This window comes from Microtus pennsylvanicus, chromosome 3 (genome assembly GCF_037038515.1).
Source record: "Microtus pennsylvanicus isolate mMicPen1 chromosome 3, mMicPen1.hap1, whole genome shotgun sequence".
Taxonomy (NCBI): Eukaryota; Metazoa; Chordata; class Mammalia; order Rodentia; family Cricetidae; genus Microtus; species Microtus pennsylvanicus.
Genome location: NC_134581.1, coordinates 56,917,903 through 56,933,882, shown reverse-complemented (window position 1 = coordinate 56,933,882; position 15,980 = coordinate 56,917,903). Strand labels below are relative to the sequence as shown.

At 51.9% G+C, this 15,980-nt stretch overlaps 1 protein-coding gene across 3 annotated transcripts in view; it reads right to left on the bottom strand.

Annotated features, from left to right (window-relative positions):
- The window catches only part of Smad3 (SMAD family member 3), a 109,226-nt gene that overhangs the window by 75,460 nt on the left and 17,786 nt on the right, over window positions 1-15,980 (bottom strand). The window contains exon 1 of one of the 3 annotated variants that reach the window (XM_075965554.1): window positions 10,578-10,749. The exons of the other annotated variants lie outside the window; for them this stretch is intronic. The gene's annotated coding sequence lies outside the window, so the exon portion shown is untranslated. Of the gene's footprint in view, window positions 1-10,577; window positions 10,750-15,980 lie in introns of those variants that run through there. 3 annotated transcript variants of the gene reach the window in all.

The following is a 15,980-nucleotide window of genomic DNA, read 5'->3' as shown; positions in this document are numbered from 1 at the left end:
CCCGGCCCCTAAATATCCTTTTCAGTCAGTAAGTAGATCATCTGCAAACTTTAGAACTACTAATTACTAGAAAAAATTAAAGTGAGGGTGAGGGTTCATTGGCTTGGTCCAGCATCAGTATTATATCTCAGGGCATATTCCACCTGCAATCACATCTCATTGGAAGTCACCGCCTGGGGTCCTGTTCAAGTCCTAACCTCCATGCAGGTGAATGGAGCCTCTTCCTGCACACGAGTCTTACCCTCCTCCCAGTTCTCGGCCAGTATGACTCGAGGCAGAAGGCATCCCTGTGTAATACCAACCATACGTACAAACATACAGGGACCAGCAGGGCCCCTCTGCCAGCCATGACTGCACATGAAATTAACCAAAATAAAAATACTATGGGGGCAGGGGGCTCTGATTCATTTGCAAAATGGCTGGCAACAGGATTTTTGTTGTTGTTGTTGTTTTGTTTTGAATGGGTTTCCTGGCCTCTCTCAGACAGTGTCTCAGCAGCTTAGGCAGCTGTGTGAGCCAAAAGCTCATCCCCGGCAATGGAAGTTAGGAACTGAGGGTGGGTTTCCCTTCCCTGCAATGAATGTGCCTAATCTATCAGCAACCCGTGCCCCAAGTCCTCGCCCCTGCTTTCCAGTCACTTCTGGCTTGTGGTCCCAGTTCACTCTGAGGAACTCAGAAGTCACACCTACTCTCTCCAGGCAAGACTGAGAATGGAAAGGACATGGGCCTTGGAGCAGAGGAGCTGGGAATGTGCAGTGGTGTGCAGCTTCCCCGAGGAACATAAAGTCCACATCTGTCAATATTTCAAAATGTTAGCCCCCCTAGAGCCTAAACTCCCTCTACACCGGTCTTCTCGGAGACAAGCACACCTCTATCCCACTGTACACCCACAGTCCCCCCCCCCCCCGCCCCCTGGGTACACATCGGTGCCTACTTCTACCTGGTCTATGGGGGCTACCGAGGCCTCTCACTGCCACAGCCATCCTCCCCGGCACTCTGTGGCCGGTTCTCCCAACTCCCGAAGCTTGTTTTCTTTAATTAGCTCACTGTGGCAGGAGAAAAACGCTGCCCCACCCTCGAAATGAGAGACTGAGGCCTCAAATGTACTCTGTGGTCTGCCTCTGGGCTGCCGGGCCTGAGCCAGGCAGAAAGAGGCCTGCTTGGGAGGCCAGCAGGAAGAAACCCCCGCTACTCACTCTGGCCTCTCCCTTCCCACAGCTGACGCTGGCCATGCAACCGCAGGGCTGCTCCCTTCCTGAGGCCCCAAAACCTGCCATTGTGGCTCCAGCCAGGGGACAAAGCCAAACCCCATCAGCTTTCTCTCTTCCTTCCTCCCTTCCTCCCTTCCTAACCTGACAGGGGAAGTTGGATGGTACAGGATCTAGTCCTCCTCACCTCACAGATGCTACAAATAATTTGAAATACCACAGTTCCCTGCATTGGTACTCAGGGTATTTTTTTTTTCATCAGTAGGCTTTATTATGACATTTTCATACATTTTGTTTTGTTTTGTTTTGTTTTTTCGAGACAGAGTTTCTCTGTAGCTTTGGTGCCTGTCCTGGAATTAGCTCTTGTAGACCAGGCTGGCCTCAAACTCACAGAGATCCACCTGCCTCTGCTCCCAAGTGCTGGGATTAAAGGCATGAGCCACCACTGCCTGGCTACATACTTTGCTTTTAAAACTACTTTTGAATATTAACATGCACACATATGGGGGGTGTCCACATACACGTGTGCACATGTATGTTGATGCCAGAGGTCAGTATCAGGTATGGCGAACACTTCACCATCCAAGCCATTCCTCCCCCCCACAGACCTCATTCTTCATCCCTCTCCCCATCCCAATTCCCCCACAGCCTTTCACATTCAGATTTCGACACAGCATCTCAGCTAAAACCTCATCCCAGAAGACGGGCCTACCCCATCCTCACTTCTCTTCACAGATAAAGAAACAGGGGCTTTCCTGAGGAATGGACAGCTGAAGGGCACGTGACTGGCAGGGACAGAGGCTGAGGGAATGAGGACCTAGATCTTCAAATCCCAACTGTTACAGCAAAAGGACAACTTGAAGAGCTGTTGAGGGGGCTGGGGCTGCATCCCTCAGGACAGATACCATCTCTGAAGTTAAAGCTCGGAGCTGGGGCTCTGAGGGGACCCCAGTGCGATCTGTGTCCTCCCAGCCTTCGTCTCCATGACCACTGCAAGCATTTCTGTGACACCACAGCTGGGGCCTGGTGCCCTTCCCTGCACTTACCTCATCCTCAACACCACACTAGGCAGCAGTTACCATTGTCTTCATTTTACAGATGGGGAAACTGAGGCTCCGGGAGAATTCAATGACCTGTCCCAGAATAGGCAACCAGTGAGAGAAGGAGCCATCCGATCCAAGGAATTCGGCCTCCATGTGGCCCACGCTCCTAAAAGCCACAGAACAGCAGACCTGTCCTGATGAAGTGACCCACCCAGGGAGCCCACGCTGGGGCTGGGACTCAAACCAGAGCTGTTCTCAGCTTCCTTCTGCCCAGGCTTCCACACTAGACAGTGCAAAAGCTCCTGAAAGTGAATGTACAATACCCCCAAAATGCCTTCCCCAAGGGCACGTGGGTAACCTTTGAAATTCTCAGCTGTGAGGACACCATCACCACTGGACAGCAGTGCTCGTTTGCCTACGAGCTGTCTTTCAGTTCAACTAACCTGTGAGCAGAGCCAGGACCCAGCAAGGGCCTGTGTGCACAAGACCAGCCCGGGACCTCACTGTGTGTTTCCTAGCAGAGAGTCCATGAGCTGGGCCTGGTGACACCTGCCCAACATCCCAGCACTCAGAGGCTGAGGCAGGAGAATCACCAGAAGGATCCAGGCTAGACTGGGGCAAAAAATAGTGAATTCCAAGCTACGAACACACACAAAATTCAAAAAAAAAAAAAATTTAAAAAACTGGAAAACCTGCCACCCAAGACACTAAAATAAAGCTTTTTCTCCTTTTCAATTTACCATTCACCAGGACGTGTGATCTTGTGTGATGTTGATTTTACATGAGCGTGTAACTATAGAATCACTGTATGCAGAAATAATATTTTACCCCTGCATTTGCCCAGGGTCAACCTTAGTTCGCCATTTTCTCCTTCACATCAGCCAGTGAACACAGTTCCCTGAAGAGCCACAGGAAGGGAGTTCTTGTGAGGAAAGGCCCTTAGGGCAGCCCTGTCCTTCCTCTTCCTCCTCACTCTCACTTTCAGAGTAAGTTGTTGGCTAATGGTGGGAAGAAATATGAGGGAGGAGACAGGCTTGCCAGGTCAGCGAGTATCCCAGAGGTGACTCGAAGTCTTTTCTTTTCCGCTCCAGAACAAACTCTGGTTTAAGCGCTACAGGTCCAGGCACAGTTGTGACGTTTTACCTAGCACTCCGCTCCAATCCCCCGCACTGTGCATCTGCCTGAATCCTGTGCTCACGAGATGTGGCAGAAAGAACTTTGTGTTCCTTTCCCTTCCCGGTTCTGCGGCTCACTGACCATCCCCTCACAGAACATTAATTCAAATAAAATAATCACCAGGAAGAGGTGGAAGATGGTGACCACAGGGCACTGAACCAAGCAGGCCTGCAGCTGCCCACGACAGCCCATACGGCTGGTCACGCCTGCTAGAACACACGAAAGTTGCACTCTCCGGCTGGCAAAGCAGCCTGTCTCTGACACTGACAACCTGAGTTTGGTCCCTGGGACCCACAAGGTGGAGAGAGAGAACCAATCCCACCAAGTTGTCCTCTGATCTCCACATGCTGGCCTCGGCATACCCCCACACACGCACACGCTCAGCACACACACAAGACTAAGTCTCACAGCTGCCCTTTACTGACTGGTCTAGCGTGTATGTGTGTCCAGCTCACACCTGCATGTGCCCTGTAATAACTATGAAGCCTAACCCAAAACTTACATGAATTCACTTAAAGCAACATGAGGCCCTTGGCGCGAGGTTCTTTGCGTGACTTCTGTGTGTAACTCAACTGTGTCTGTCCCTGGTGTAAGCTTTACAAACAACAAGGTCAGGTCATAGTGTCAGAAGTTTGGACACTCAGAAGATTGTCCACCTCAGAGGCCCAAGTCTGAGAAATGCTAGCTAAGACCTCAAACACTGAAAGGGGAGAAAGACTTGGCCATAGGAGAAGGGACTGGCTTGGCTACTTCAGTACCTGCGGACTGGGAGACCTCATGGGCCTTCTTTACCCTGGCTGAGGCTGACACACTGTCAGGTAACCTGCTCGCCTACCCAGCTAAAGTAGTCACATTGGGGAGCATGGAGATGCTGGCTCAGTGGTGCACTGCATGCTCTGTAAGGACCCAGGTTTAGTTCCCAGCTCACAGCTATCTGCACTCCAGTTCCAGGAGATAGGACATCCCTTCTAGCCTCAGCAGGCACCAGGCATAGACATGGTACACACACACACACTCTCTGCAGACACTCATAAAAATAGATACCTTTAAAATACAGACAGATGTGTGAGCCAAGTGTCCACTCACATCTAATCATCAGCGAAGGATGGAAGGATGGGACCAGCTACTTCCTGGCTTGTGAGCAAGGTGACAGATACAAGCTAAATGTGTGTGCATTAACTTCCTTATCACAGCCCTAAAACACACTTACCTGTTGGAGGGAAGATAGCCTCAGAGAAGTGACATGACTTGCCCATGGCCTTCCCAGAGAGCTAGCTTCAGGGTGACTATCACCTCCATCCCCGCCACCAAGCCTCTCCCGCATGCAGTACCTCAGGCTTGGGCTATCCGTATGGTCAAAACACACATGTACTTAACTGCAGAGAAAATGACAGTGACTCTGAGTCCACATGCTGTGGCCGACCGAGGCAGCCACAACCTGCTGGGATTTAAATAAAACGTTCAAGCACGAGTCCCTGAGATCGCAATAAGGGATGCAGTCACCTCCCTGCCTGCATTAGTGTAGCCTGTGCGGCAGATCTCGGGTAATTATGAGCTCCCGATGGTCGCGGCTGCATGAGAAGTAACGTGTGTTTATTAAGTTCAAGGCCCTGCTTCTAACGTGGTTATTTAGAGTCATTAGGACCTGCTGGAGCAGGCCCCTGACTCCACGCTATCGCACTGCCGCACCCCGCCACAGCCCTCTCCGCAGGGCAGCAATTTTGAGCCAAGCGTGAGGATTCTGTGCTGAGTCGGCCTTAGAAGGCAGCCAGGTAAATACCTGTACCTTGTGTAGGAGCAGCAGCTGAGGGGACAGGGCCTGCAGACCCCAGGGGCAGGGTGAGCAGGAACCAGTTAGTCTCTTCTTCACCACTAATCGCAATGTCACCTCCGACTGCAACCCAGATAAGTGCCAAGGTCTGAAGCTGCAAGTCCAAGCCTGTCCAGGGCTCAGGCTGGATTTTCTAGGCCCATTCCCCATGGGCCACGGTGCAGGCGGCCTCAGAAGGTTCTGGTGCCCAAAGCTTTGCCAAAGGACGGATGGGCAAGAGCTTGGAACACTGTAGGGGAGGTGCTTGAACAGCTGAGGACCAGAAATAACGTGACTGGGGCCGGATTCTTTGCCGGACTCACCCCAGGTGAACTGTTTGCCATCTCTGAGCCGTGCGGTCCTCAGTCACTGAGGAAGGCTCCGGACAGGCAAGGCACTAACCAGCCTCACTGAAGCGTACACTGCGTACTAGTCAGGCCTCGCATGGGTCCCAGCGGCTGTGGGAGTCAAGAAGACAGTCACAAGTAGCTTCCTGACGTTCTATGGGGAACCAGCTCCAACCGGCCTTGCCAAACTCATCGTCCCAACATATAGCACGCGTCAGCAGAGTATCTACAGTTCCACTTCCCCTTCTTAGCAGCAGCCACACAGCACATGGCTCAGAAGCACAGTGGCCTTTGTCTGCCTCTGGGGACCGGGCTAGCTCACATCCTTCCTCCCACACCATGGAAGCCTCTGCTGTTTCTTGTCAAAGACACTCTGCTTGACAGGATTTGAGCGGTAGGCCTGCAGGACCACGAGGGAGGGGAGGGGGAGGAGGAAGTCAGCTCAGGGCCTTCCCTGGTGAGCACCTACACTGGGCAAGGCTGGAAGTACACAGAGATGCCCAGGCTAGTCACAGACTCAGGAGGAGTATGTGGGGGCCAGTCGTGGGTGGGGTTGACAGCAGTTTCTTGTCAAATGTCCCTCCTGATCCACACCATGGCCAGGACGGGGACGGAGCAGAGGTCTGACAGAGAAGGCCAGGGCAGTTCTGGAAGCTCTGTCAGCATGCCTTAGGGAGAAGGGTGCCTGGAAACCCTACTTTGGGAATTAGCATCAGAGTAACAACATTAACAACAAAAGTGGGGGGGGGGAACAGCCTAATTATGTGTGAGCACCCCAGCATGGGCTCAGCTTCCCATGGCTTGGAGGTCAGCCGCTATGACCATACTTCCTTCTTCCTTCAACACAGCACTGGGCAACCCCAGCATAGATGAAGCATCATGTCTATCACCAAGTGTGATCCTTGCTGTCTTTAAAAATTATGTGCATGTGTGTATGAGTGTGTACACATGTATGTGTGTGGGTGTGTGCATCTGTGCACATGCATGGAGGCTGACTAACCTCTTCTCACTCTCCATCTACTCCTTTGAGGCAGGGTCTCTCTCTGAACCCAAGGCTGGTGTTTTCTCTACTAGATTGGAAGCCAACAAGCCCCAACCACTTTCTTGCCTCTCTCCCCTCGGAGTTGGGGTTATAAATATAGACAGGACACACAGTTTGTGAGATCCCTGCTGGGATCCGACCCCGGTCCTCATGGTTACACTGTGTTCTCCATCTCTAAACCATCTCCCCAGCCTCTGGTTTGCCACATTTAGCTGACAAAAGAGGAAAGATAAACTCCATCCGAGGCTATCCGAAAGGCAGTCTTGACCTGGGAGGTGTGTGGCTCTGCAACCATTCTGTCGGCCACAGTGCATTGCTCTGGGGAGAGCCCCGACCACCAGCACCTTCGGTTTCCACCCTGCAGCCTCATCTCTAACTGAGCTTCTCAAACAATCCCCTGAGGGACTGAAGACGCAGGTGGCTGGGCTCCACCCCAGAAGCTGCTTTTCCAGCCAGTGTCCCCAAGATGCTGATGCTAGCCAGGGACCATGCTTTGAGAACTGCCCACACAAACAGCAGGGACTGGTTGGATTAACTGTGGGACACCTATCTGATGCAACAGCATGGAAATTCAAAAACCACAGGAAAGCAAGGGAAAGGGGGAGGGGAGCCTAGAACTTCAGGCCTGTACCTTAAGCCGGCCTTAGTTCTATTTGCTCTCTGATCCCTCCCTTATTTCTTTATACTCTGTTTGTCTGTCCAGGGCTGGTCCCTGACCTTCTGGACCCTGCGTGGAAGCGTGGAGGGGGAGGGGTAAAGAAGTCAAGAGGCTTCTCTGACCCGGGCCTTCCTTTCTAGCATTATCTCCAGAAAGGCCCACGGTGAACCTGACCCTGAGCACTGGGAACACCTCTTAGCTTTGTCCTTCCAGCTAAAAGGTGGCAGTGGCCTCCCACTGAGCTCTGGGTCACCTTGCCTCCCTTGTTTGGCTCTCGGCTCCTTTCTCGCCTGTGTAGCCAAAGTCCCGTATTAAATTCCCTTTGTGGTAGTACACAGCACAGTTCCCACTTCCTAGTTAAGACTCCGAATAACACAATCTACCTACTAGTTACGGCAATCTAGAAACACTTATACAAGTGGAGGGGCCTGGAAGACCGCAAGTAAGAATTTAAAGATGCAAAATGATAAAAAGCATTCTTACCCAAAATATCATTAATATCTGAAACTGGTGCCAAGTACAAAGCAAAAGGGATGGCAAGAAAAAGGCTGGGAAGGTAAGAATCCATGACAACAAGAAAAGACAACCCAGGTCTGTACTTTCAATTCTTAAAACACCTTATTTTGTTGAAACCATGGCCACAGCCACAATGACACCAGAGGTTTCTCCTGAAAGTACCTGGTGGTTATCCAGAGGTGAGTGACTCACTTGCTGAAGAGGTCACACAAGTATCACGCTGGGCCCTTAGCTGCTGGGGAGAGCAGGTGACCAGCTGAGACCCCGAACCCACCCCTTCTAGCTGGAGACGGGGTCAGGTTCTGGTCTGGAGGGCAGTCTGGATGCCCCTGCAGACAGGGTGCCTCGTGATTTGCTGGGATGTGAGGGTAACGGAAGGGGCTGGGTGGCAGAGCACCTGTGGCACACACGTGCAAGGAGCCGGTTCATTTCCCAGAAGGGGACAACAACCATGGTGACAGAGCCCAGCCAGGGTACAGAGAACCAGGAAGCAAGCGGGAGAGAGATTTCTAGCTCTTCTCCCACAGGCATAAATTAACACCAGAAGGAGCTAGACTGAACTGGGCATGAAGTGCACATTTGTAATCCCAACACATGGAAAACTGAGGCAGGCTAGCCGGGACTACAGAGTGACCTGTCTCAAAGAAGGAAGGAAGGAAGGAAGGAAGGAAGGAAGGAAGGAAGGAAGGAAGGAAGGAAGGAAGGAAGGAAGGAAGGAAGGAGCAGGAGAAAAATGACTCTGGAAAGCTGTCCTCTGATCCAAGCGCACCCATGCACACACTTGATCCAACAGAGTGGTGAGAGGAGGACACACTTGATCCAACAGAGTGGTGAGAGGAGGACACGCCCTCTGACACTATACCGTTGGAGCATGACCTACCGCTATAAAAAGGGTCCTTCCCCCTCAGCCCCAGCTGATTTGCCAGAGGAGCTTAGGGGCTAGGGTTTAAGGAGGAGGCCTGCAGCAGAGAGCCTTGAGGGCTGCCAGGCAAACGTGCATCTTTCTTCAAAGTCCTGAGTGGAACCATTCAGCTCCTGGGTCACACTTGACATTAAGCACAAGAAGAAAACCAGGCTCGACAAACCCAGCCCACATCGGACTCTAAGCCAGCAGCAGCAGCAAACACTGCTCAGTACTGCTAGTTCCTTACCTGCTCTCCCAGCCCATATACCCACCCCATGCTGCTAACTGGTTTTACCCTGCAGGACTCTGACTGCTCTGGGAGGTGACCATTGGCTAGACTGCCAGCTACCAAGAAAATGTAGTTAGTATTCTGCAGCTACGTCTTCCAGGGTCAAACATCCAGGAACAAGAGAAAGGCTTAAAACATTCACAATCCTCTTACAAAGATGAGCAAAGGCTCCTCTCCGGGTTCCAGAAGCAGAAAAATCACCGCTGAGAGAGGGTTCTTCGATGGAGCTGCCTGTAGATTGTGCAGGGAGCGCCAGGAACGCAGCTTTGGGGTGCTGTCACTCACGCTAGGATGCTCTTGTCAGTGGCGATGTGGCTGCCTAGACGGCCCATACTCCTGCCAGTGATCCTGGTAACTCACCAGATCAGCAAGCTGGAGTTGGACAGACTCACCTTTGGTCTATCTGTGCTCACCCTACCTGGGGTGAGTGAAAGCAAATGCCCCAGGGGAAAAAAATCTTTTGACATTGGACCTTATGTAAAAACTGAGCAATGAAAAACCAGGCATAGGAGTCAAAGACCTATCCCTAACTTTGACTTTCCTATTAATTCACTGCCTGATCTTGTACACCCCTCACCCCGGACTCAGTTTCCCCATCTGTCACCAACAGAGTTTAACTGCACAACTGGAGTCATTTCTGAACAAGGAAATGAACAGGGTAAGGCCCATCCTGTACCACAGATGTCTTCATAGATTCTGAGGGAGGGTGAGCGTGGAAGGGGGCACACGACTAACTCCAGTGCCCTCAGATACCTAGCGGCACAGCTGGGTGTCCGTCCCACCCCACCCATACTAGGCATGGTTTCTTCCCTGCTCCCCGGGGGGAGACCTGAAGTCCCCCCTGTGGGGCTTGCTGCCATCTCTTCAGGGTGGATGCTTCACTAACATTCGTTCTCCTCTGCCTCTGCCCAGGCTCCTGCATGGGCAGAGTGCATACAGTCAGCCATGCAGAAGAGGACAGCCCTCAGTGGCTGCAGAGGAGTAAAGGGACAAAGTAAACTACTGATAGTGGCTTGCACCACGACCCTTTTATCCAAAGCCCCAAGACAGGGACAAACACCTACCCTGCCCCCCCCCCCATCTGCTCTAGCACCTACTTCCAGGGACCGCTGAGATGACAAGAAGGAATCACATGTGGAAGGCGACGCCAGAGACCATCATGAAAACGAGAAAGTGGAGCTACCCCCCCTAGTCCAGTGACAGCCGTGAAAGGAGAATCTGTGGTTCTCTAAGACAGAATACACACATCAGGTACGTTTCTAAGGCAATGGCGCCATCAAAGAAAAGTAGACCTGAAGGGAGTAGCCATGGAACCTGCTCCTCCACTCAGTACAAACTGTCCCTGCTCACTTACAAGTTAGGAACAAGACACTTGCCCCACTCCCATCAGGGCCATGAAGACATGACGCAAGAGGCCAGTGTATGGCACACCATAAGGTAGGCTCACTGCTGCCCTAGTCCAGCCCCACCCCTCCAAGGGTGGGGGCAACTGACCAGCCCAGTCAGAAGAGAGCCCGGCTCCTCCAGTTCCCAATCACAGAGATGATCATAGAGAAAAAAAGGAAGAAAAGGATCGGATTGCACCTTTGGAAAACTACAAAGCATACAGTGGCCTCCTGGAGAGCAGCCTGGGTAAGGGTGAGGCTTAGGGTTTCCAGAGTGTGTTCCTCTCCAAGTCTGGGCTCCCAGCTTGCATCTTTAGAACAGCGTAAAAGCAGCAACGCGTCCCCGAGTCCCACGCGTAGGCTCTGAAAAGATTCACCCTGCTGGAGAAAGCTGCCAGCAGCACAATTCACACCGGGGTCTCCACAGGTTCACGTGTTGGGGCCCTCCCTTCCGGGCTCACTGAACAAGCTCTGTTTGAGAAAAGTCACCCTGACAAAGGTCAGAGGTGAGCACCACCTCAGCCAGGAAGCTGTTCCTTTCTTGCAGAACACAGCCACTCCCTCCAGCTGGGACAAAGAGCAAGGGTGCCCTCCCATTCATCCCCCTTCATTCAGAGACAACATTTGAAAAAAAAAAGTCTTCCTGGCAGGTCAAAACTAAAAGTGGCCTGGAAGGCAGCAAGCCCTTGGTGTCTTCTCATCTCTGCCCCACCCCCTCCCCTGAACACAGGGTCCCTGAATGGTCCTGCTACCTCTGTGGGTTTCTCTCCCCAGCCTTGCTTGCTCGCTTCCTTCTTCCTCCTGTTTGCGCACCTGCGGTGGCACACCTGGCCCCAGCGCAGCCCAGCTCTCACTTCACTGGTTTGTGTCCATGGCGGGCTACCCCCAGTCCCTGCTCACCCACCTGTTTCCCCTATCTAACCCTCAGAGCTGAAGAACAACAACCAATAGCCACTTAGCCCAAGCCAACACCACACCCATCCTCAAACACAGGCCCCAGGACCACAGGTTGGGGTTCCTACAACCGACAGAAGCAAAAACGGGAACCCAGAAAAACCAGGCCTGGGTCAGAGCTACATATGTATCTACATATGTAGCTACATATTCCTTTAGCCAGCAAAGGTGATCACTGGGGCTAAGCCAACGAATGTACAGCCTCTCCCTCCACCTTGAGGTTTTGATTTTGATTCTTCCCCATGAACTGGGAAAACGGCTGGAGCTGTTAATCAGCTGGGCTATAGCAATGCCAAGAGCTCTGTACCACAGGCTGCAAAGGGTAGCTTGCTCAACCGGATTCAGGCAGAGCTGGCCTCAGAGCATGCAATCTCAAAGCACGGACCATAAACACAAAATTAAAAGGTAAAGTAAAAAGGGCGGAGATGTTTACTGGAAACTTTAGTTCTGCTGCCCAGAAAATATGGGCTTTTTTTAACACACACACACACATATATATATAAAACGCCTCTGCTGCCCACCTTTAAAAATATGTACTTTGTTCTATATGTGGCTTCCTTATCTGCCCCCATTACATTCAGCTCATGACCGGGAAACCTGAAATAGTCACCCACATAGAATGACAGCCTTGGGCAACACCGGGGATGAACGAAACATAAGCAGCATTTACAGTTCATCACCAACTAGTTCAAAGAACAAACCGAAGCTTCCCGGCACACAGAGAATTAATCCCACCAGGGAAAACGATTCCTGAAGCCAGGGAAAGTGCTTGGAAACAAAACCGCATGTTAAAGCTGACGGCCAACGAGGTGCCCACCAGGGCAGCTTCCAGACACAGAGCATCATACCTACCAGGAGGCAGAAGTTGGGCCGTGTGTGTCACCTTCTAGCTCAGGTACCATCGCTCCATGTCCCTGTCCCCACCCAGGATCCATGGGTTCCTAGTCCCCAGGGTATTCACTGTGTGACTCTGGGACAGGAAGCCCTCATGATTGCTGGTTGACAGCCACATGCTAAAACTTGCAGGGCCACGCTAAGCTCTTCGAGGACAAGGACCACACTCTCCATTTCTCCAAGCACCTTGTTCGCCTTGACAGATTTCTCCATCCTCTGAATGAGCGACGGTCTAACCTGCCCTAATTGCCAACACCTGTATCTCCAAGGCTATCTTCTGCCAAGCTCCTAGTCTACCCACTCAGCTCTTGAGAACCTTAAAGGTTAATACAAACCGACACATTTTCTTACCTCCTGTGACTCATGCCACACCGACTGAATACTCATCTTTGCCTTCCTCCCACCAAACAAGCCTGCTCCTTTATCTGGACCAGAGATTCCAACCCAGCCGCCCTCTACCCTACTCGTGCCCTATCAGGTTTCTCAGGCTGCTTTAGCAGGAGCTGCTTTCCACCAAAGACAGGAACCCTTTAGCCAAAGCCCCAGGGAACATCATCCATTACTCCTTCATCCTTCCACAGCTCCCAGAATCCACCAGGGCACAGCCAAGGATCGGGCACGGAGGGGTGCCAGCACTGGCAGAGGCCTCGTTCTCGTGAACCAAGTGTGGGTGTGTGTCACGGCCTGTTTAATCCATTCCTTCTCCACCCCGGCCCCACCCCCACCCCCAACTCCTCTGTGTTTTCTGAGCAGAAATAACCAGCTGCAGATGGTTCCACTACTTCAAAGTTCTTGAGAAACCTCCAGCCCAAGAGATGCTAGGAGAACTGGGCTGCCAGCTGATGACCAAATCTGCACTTCCAGACCCAGGATGCCTCTCTTCTCAGTGCGCGTGCTTTATTTTTGTAGCCAACCGCTATCACTTTCCACCCAGAATACACATGCCCGTCACACCAAACCACAGCTTTACATAAGCACTTACAGCTGGGGCTCTCGGCCCTGGCTACACACCACAGTCACCTGGGAAAATTCAAAGGCAGTGCTGCCGTTCTGACTCGCGGCAATTCGGAACCCAGTGGTCTGAGGATCAGAAGGTTTGTAGGCAGCCGGGACAGTTAGCACTGACTGTCAACTTCATGAGATCTAGCATCACCCAGCAGACAGACCACTGAGCACACCTGTGAGGGAGTGTCTACATTCGGTTAACTGAAGTCGGAAGACCCACAATAACTCAGTGGTATCTCACGGGCTGGGAGCCCAGACTCTGAGAAAACCAGGTGAACACAATCATTCATATCTCTCTCTCTCTCTGTCTCTCTCTCTGTCTCTCTCTCTCTGTCTCTCTCTCTCTGTCTCTCTCTCTCTGTCTCTCTCTCTCTCTCTCATGCTTCTGCCACCAGGCCTTCCTGGCCACGACAGACTGAACCCTCAAACCATGAAGCAGAACAGACCCTGCTTTCCTTACATTGCTTCTTGCCATGCATTTCATCTCAGCAATGAGCCAGTAACTAAGACAGCAGCCAAGGCAAAAAAAAAAAAAACCCTCCAGTGGTCCAAACTACCAAATGTGAGTCACTAGGAACCAAGAGTCTCAACACCACACAGTACTTTGAACCCCAAACTTCTTTCCATCCTGTCTTCAACTATGGGCCCCAATTTCTAGTCCCAGAGAGATTACAGTGTGATTCTGAAACTCCCAAAATGAGTAACTATCATTTCTTTGAATGCAAGTACAAGAATTTGACCTTGAAGGCAGAAGAAACTTGAAAGCCCTGCACCTTCAGCTGGGGAAGCAAAGTGACTCAGCCAGGGCCACAAAGCTGCTACACAAGAGCCAAGTCTCTAAGTCCCTGTCCGGCTAGCACAAAGGGACAGAAGAAAGTAGAAGGGACAGGTGGGTTGTGTACTTCCTGGATGCCTTTCACGGTCACCCTCTGGGTGCTGAATCAAAAGGCTTCACCTCACCCACTTAAGAAGCCTGAAGGCAAAGGTAGTGAAACCCCTGAAACTGTTGTCACCACCTGGAGTCCTCAGACGTGGCCCTGTGGCTGACCGAGGAAAGTCATTAGCAGAATGGGTCTCAGCCAGTTTCAAAAGGGTGCTCTTTGAAGCCGCGGCCACACCAAGAGACCGAAGCCAGCAGTGGACTCAGGGATGGGAGAAAGCCGACTGTTGGTTTCACATTCTCTAACCAACCTGCGAACGCGGTCCCCTTCCTTCCTGTGTTTCTACAGCAGGGCAGTTGCGGTGCAGCTGGTGCCTTGAAGCACAGGAAACCGGAGCCTGGAGACGAATTCCTTTTAGCTTGTGGCCTGGTTTCTTCTACCCTGGCACAGATATCCAGGTGAGGCTCTGCGAAGGCAAGGTGTTTATGGATGTGCGGGCGACTTTCTTTATCAATCTGACAAGAGCTAGATTCATTCTGGAGGAGGGAATCTCAACTGAGAAAAACGCTCCCTCCAGGCTGGTGGGCAAACCTGTGACGCATCTTCTTGATTGATGATTGATGTGGGCGGGCCCAGACCGCTGGTGGTCTCCGGTGCTAGAAGAAAGCAGGCTAAGCAAGCCAAGAGCTGCAAGCCAGTAAGTGGCACCACTGTACAGCCTCTGCATCAGCTCCTACATCCAGTTCCTGCCTTGAGATCTGCTCTGACGTGCCTCAGTGACGGACTGTGATATGGGAGTATAAGCCGGAATAAACGCTTTCCTCCCCACCTTGCTCTTGGTTACAGTGTTTTATCAGAGCAATAGAAATCCTAACTAAAACAATGGCTTTCCAACTCACGGATCCATCTGCAGCTCCCAAGAGTCCCCATCAATACCACTGATGATAGCAGGTTGGTAAATAATAGAATAAAGCATGGCTGTGGTACAGTCAGTCAAATAAGGCTGCTAACGAATGGGGAATTCTCCCAGGAAAATGTATTATAGAGGAAGGCAAGAAGCCAGGACCGCCATGGACCTCCTGAGAGTCTCTTTCAAGCTCTGTCATTCTGTAGGTGAGAAGAGCAGCAAGCAGGATGCCAAGGTGACCTTTCCAGGGTCACAGAGCCCAAGCCCACCAGTAGGTCAAGGGACATCAGCATTACTAGAGAAGCATGACACGAGAATTGCAGGTCCTGTTTTCATTCTGTCCGAGGCCTGTGATCTCCATGACCGCCCACTTGCTATGGAACTATGGATGATTTTGATCCCCCTGCCTCCACTGCCAATGCTGGGATGACAGGTGTGAGCCTTTACCTCCAGATATCACAGGCTCTTTGCGTTTCAGCTTGTCTGTTCCACTCTCTTCAGGCTTACTTAGCTGAACGTGGGGGCGCCCATGCACCCGAGCAGGTGGTGGACAGAGAAACAGTACCCACTCAGCTTCAGATGTGGCACAGGTGTTTGGAGGACGATGCCAAGACAGCAGCCAGAGCTGAGGCCCTGGAGCTCGGAAGGACTGCAGGCCTGGAAGCCATCCCCACAGTGGTTGTGAAGGAACCCCGGAGAGAGAAGTGTGATTTCGGATTCTGACTAAGCCTAGCTGGGCAGGACGATGCCAGCAGATGGTTCCATTTTTTCCCATCACTGAAGTTACAGTAGATAGGGGGAGGAGGAAACGAAGGGGGGAAGGGGCAAAGGATGACATTCAAACAGATCTCTGGAGCAAAGCCCTTCTGTGCACAGCGCTATTCCATCTTCCTTCTGCTGTAACCACTTCCCACACAAACCCCAGCAAGGCAACCGTGCAGCCCACAAGGGCCATGCAACT